Below are 5,170 nucleotides of genomic sequence, written 5' to 3' on the forward strand. Positions count from 1 at the left end.
ATTCTTGCCCTGAAGGAAGCTTACACTCAAGATAGGGAGAACACCGCCACCAGTGAAAGAAGTTTCCCCCCATGAAGTTCTAAATCATTGCAGAATTGATCATGAGTGAAAGGAGGAGCTACTGAATTTCAGGAGAAATGTTCATGTAGAGATGGAAAACTGAATCATGAAGTACTTGGATACTAAGGAAAATTTCATGACTGTTTTCTCAGTAGATTTTCTATAAGTATTTATGGAATGAACATCAGGACAGCAAGAAAGTGGGCATTTGGTATTAGGCAGGGAGTCTCCTAAGCAGAGAGGCAAGAAAGAACAAATCATCTCTTACATGTAGGAAAGAAAGACAAATATGCCAATGTACCAAGAACACCACCAAATGTGAGGTTTATTACTAAAATCCTGGCAACAAAGGCAAAGTGAGGAGTGCCAGTCTTACCTGACACAAAACAATGCATCAATTCCTGAAAACAAAGAATTATCAAATTATAAAGTAACCATCCTAGTCTATATTTCCACCTAACTAACTTTGTCACTCAACTACATTTGATCTCTTGGTTTTCTGTGTGCACACCAAGTTATTTTCTACATTCAATTCCTCTGCCACTTGAAACTCATTAACACCATCTTCAATCAGGCATATTCTTTTTATTTTTAATGTTTATTATTTTAAAGATATGGGGTGCAACTCAGGGTTAGGTATACCGTACAGGTGAAGTCTGAGTCTCCTTTTGGTCCCCACTTTGGCTGGTTTGAGATCAGGTACCCTTATTGATGTTACGTGTTCCCCCTCCCTCCCCCGACAGTTTCCCGCTACTGCCAATCCCTTATAGTAATGGTAAATGTTCAGGGTTCACTTATGAGAACTTGTGGCACTCAGTTCTTTGTTTCTGTGATGGATCACTTAGTATGATAGACTCTAAATCCATCCAAGTTACTGCGAAGTCCATAATTTTGTCCTTCTTTATGGCTGCATAATATTCCATCATGTCTATGTATCATTTTCTTTAATGCAATTTGCTTTTGATGGGCAGCATAGTTGGTCCCATGTTTTTGCTATTAGGAACAGTGCTGTAATAAACAGGCACAAGCAGGTATCTTTATTGTAGAATGATTTGAATTCCTCTGGGTATATTCCCAGAAGGGGGATTGCTAGGTCATATGAAAGGTCGATTTTTAGAACGTTCAGAAATCGAATCAGGCATATTCTTTAGGGCACTTTTCAACTACCACATGCTGCACAAAGCCTGCGCCTTCATTTCTGAGTTTAGTCCCTCCATTCTTTATGCCCTCATTTGTACCTGTTCACTGTTCTTTTGGGTACTTACGTTTTACTGTATTGTACGTGGTTAGATATCTGAAATCATTCGCCTGAATGGTTTACAAGGATAGATTCTATAGGCTTAGTATTTTTCTATTTATGACGCCACCGCTTAACACACGACATTCAGTTCAATGTTTGTTGAATGAATAAATTTATTGGCTTGTTCTTATTTAAGCACTACTCAGCAACATAATAAATGACAAATAAATTCAGTAAGCTTTAGAGAATTGGCGGAAATTCTAACCATTGGGCTTTTTCTTGCGCTGACCCTTGCTAATACCAAGTGTTTAACAATACAATGGGAAACATCTTTGGGGGTTTAATTAATGAAATCCAAGTAAACATCTTTCTTAGTAACTAACCTAAATGCATGAAAATATCAAATACTTCAGAAGTGTATGGAAAATGCATAGTTTCTTAGTGAAGTTTTTCATAGGAGCTGAACATTGATCCATTCAAGGTTGGCATTTTGATGCCGCTGGAGAAGAATCCTCATGCTATGGCTATCAAACGTCCAGGTGACAAGACTGGCGTTGTTTTGAAAGTTAAGAAATAGAATGTGATTTCTTCTGGTGGAAAAGAGATTTATTTAGGACACAAGTTTTAGGCTTATTCAAGAGCTTAAACAAACCCCAGCCGACTAGTTTTGAAAAATGAAGTATTGCAGAAGTTATTTTAGACCAGAAAAATGTGTATTACCAGTTTGTACCTTCACCAGAGAAAAACCTTACAATCACTACTGTGGAATATCTGAACTTTAAGTGTCATTGTCAGATGGTGAGTGGTAAGTTTGAAGAGATAAAGCTGGGGCCACAATACAGAAGGCTGTGAGTGCCAATCTAAGGAATCTGAATTTTATTTGGTATTCAATGGGAGCCACTGAAAATTTTTCATCAGAAAAATGGAAGATGGACTGGTGGCAGTGATGTGAGGAAGTGACAAGCTGGGAAAGATCAAGTGTGGGTGCAAAGTGTGAGGTAAAAGTCGTTTACCAGCGTGATGGCCATGAATATATTTTTAAATGGATGCAACTAACATTTAAATTAGAATTGGCAGGCCCAGGCTAGATGTAAAGAATGAATAGACTCAAGCTGGTGACCACTCAGCCCTGATAAGCTTACCACAGGAGACAAAGTCAAAACTAGAACTTTGATCTCAGATTCTCCATCCAATTCTCTTCCTATTATAGCTACTGCCTGATTTGGAGTTATGGAATTGGTCTCAAAGGCCACAAGCATCAGCAGGTAACTTGATATAACACTCACATAAATCAGGAAATTTTTTTCCCCTTTAGACCGTGGTTATAATCCTAGCTCTTTTGTATCTTGGGATTATGGAGCGAATCATTTGCCTTTGACACCTTTTATGTTTTTATTTCAATTAATTTCATTAATATTGCACAGATGTATTTCTTATCTCCCACAATAAATCAATTTCTTTGAGAGTAGCAATGTAGATACATACTTGGATCTTTTACCAATGATTGTTTCTAATACCCAAGAAGTGTCTTTTTAAAAGGGTGTCAAATTAATTAATGTACATAGTGAGAATGACCTGTTTTTAAAAAATGAATTAACAAAAAAACACAAACAGAATCTGAACTTTTTATATTAATTCAGGCTAGAGGAGAAGCTCCCCTTCTTTTTATTAGGTCTCTGATTACTTAAGAACATCAAGTAACGTTCAAAAGTACCTGAGAGCCACAGCCACACTCCACTTTATGACAAGAAAACATCCCATTTCATAGGAGAACCATTTCTCCAAGCTTTTCATCATCCTTCTTTGCAAGACTTCATGTGGCAACAACGAAGGGCAAAGGGGACCCTGAGTAACACTTTCATTTTTAAAGTTAACACAAAGCAGGGTTTGGTTTCCACACTTAGACAGAAAAATAGCGTAGGTTACATATTTCTATTCCAGGTTTCCTCAACTTCTTATGATTGATATTACCGTATTTAATCCCTGCTCCTGTGCAAATAGCTTGCAGCACTTAGGGCAGGCAGGCAGCCCACAGAGGGAGGTTTTTAGACTCATAGGATTCTCCCTAAATAGCATTCAGTTTCAGTATAACCACAAAGTCCTTGCTCCAGGAACTCTGGCCAGCTGTAGGCAGCACCATGATGCCCTTTTTGGGATGGTTTGCAAAATGTCTTTGGAGACAATTCCAAAAGAAAAGTTTCAAAGATGGTCTCAGTAATACTGGCCTCACTACAGTAAGTACATGACTTCCCAAGGCTATCATGTTAAAGAATAATAATCATTTGATTCTATGAGTTATGATGAATTTGTTTTTAAAAGCATAAACATTTATTTTTAAATTATATAAAAAGCAGCTGGGTGCAGTGGCTCATGCCTGTAATCCCAGCACTTTGAGAGGCCGAGGCGAGAGGATTGCCTGAGCCCATGGGTTCGAAACCAGCCTGGGCAACTTGGTGAGACCTGTCTCTGCAAGATATATATATATATATATATATATATATACACACATACATATATGCATGCCACTACTATATATATATATATATATATCACTGTTTAAACAATGATTATAACCAATGAATATAAGAAAATGTGTAGAATGTGTAGGTAAAAATGAAGCACTTAATTCTGTAGTCTATAGGTCAAACTCAATACTTCTGGATCAGTCACCTTTAAGTACACTGAGGCTGCTGAACACTTGCTGAGGGATCCGATTTTTTTTTTAAGGTACAAATGAATGGTGCATGTAATTTCAAAGCCTGTTGGGGTAAAGCAGAATGGATGACCTACTTCAATTTTGTACAGAGAAGTGGCAAAGAATGAAAGAAAAAGAACAGTTACTGTAGCTCATTAGACCTCATTGACATCCTGGCTTTACTTCTTTGTAGGTGAACAACCCTCCACAAATTATTTAGTTTCCTCTGAGGCTCAGTCTTCTTACCTGTAAAATGCCTGTTGAAATGCCTGGCAAACAGAAGGTATTCAAGAAATATCAGTTCTTCTGTGAGGGCATCTTTTTCAAACTAAGGGTTGCAACCCATTGGTAGATTATTATATCAATTTAGTGGGTTGCAACTGGCATATTTTGAAAACTGAAACAATAAAAAAATCAGAATGGTAAGTATTGTTTCATTAAGCCTATTCAAAATTTGATATCGATGCATTTTATTTTACTGTGGATTGCAGCCAAAAAGTTTCAAAGTCTCTGCTCTACATAAAGATTCTCAGATTATATTTTAAAAGTCTTTAAGAGTTCTGTCTTTATCCAAATGAAGTCCTGCCTACTTTAATACCTTTTTCAAATTTTAATTTTTTAAAATTTTAAAAATGTGGGGTACAATTCAGGATTAGGTAATTTTTAATACCTTAATCACAGTGTTTCTTAACTTCTAATTTGTTGCAGTAAAAAAATAAGACATGAGTCAGCGAAGATAAATTTAATTTGATACTACAGGACATTAAATTCACTTTAAGATTGTTTTCTGTGTCATACTGATTGGTTTATACTAATTTAATTTATATTAAACACTTTATAGTTTATATATCATGTATAGTTGATTAAACACATAGCAATTTTTACAAAAAAGTTGACTATTAGGTTCTATTATAGGGAAATTAGATACAATTTCTAAATCGTTTTAAAATGTAAAGCTTTTTAAAAGTCTATAACTTGCCTAACTGTGGAGACTGCAAGACTAATATCCAATTCTGATGAGCAGTAACAGTCAAAGACTTCTATGGGTACATAGTGGCATTCCACAATTGCTCAGTAAAAATGAGAGATCCCGCCAGGCTCGGAGGCTCAGCCTGTAATCCCGCGCTTTGGGAGGCTGAGGTGAGTGGATTGCCTGAGCCTGCGGGTTCGAGACC

Source organism: Carlito syrichta, unplaced genomic scaffold (assembly GCF_000164805.1).
Source record: "Carlito syrichta isolate Samal-C Ts95f unplaced genomic scaffold, Tarsius_syrichta-2.0.1 Scaffold304224, whole genome shotgun sequence".
Classification (NCBI taxonomy): Eukaryota; Metazoa; Chordata; class Mammalia; order Primates; family Tarsiidae; genus Carlito; species Carlito syrichta.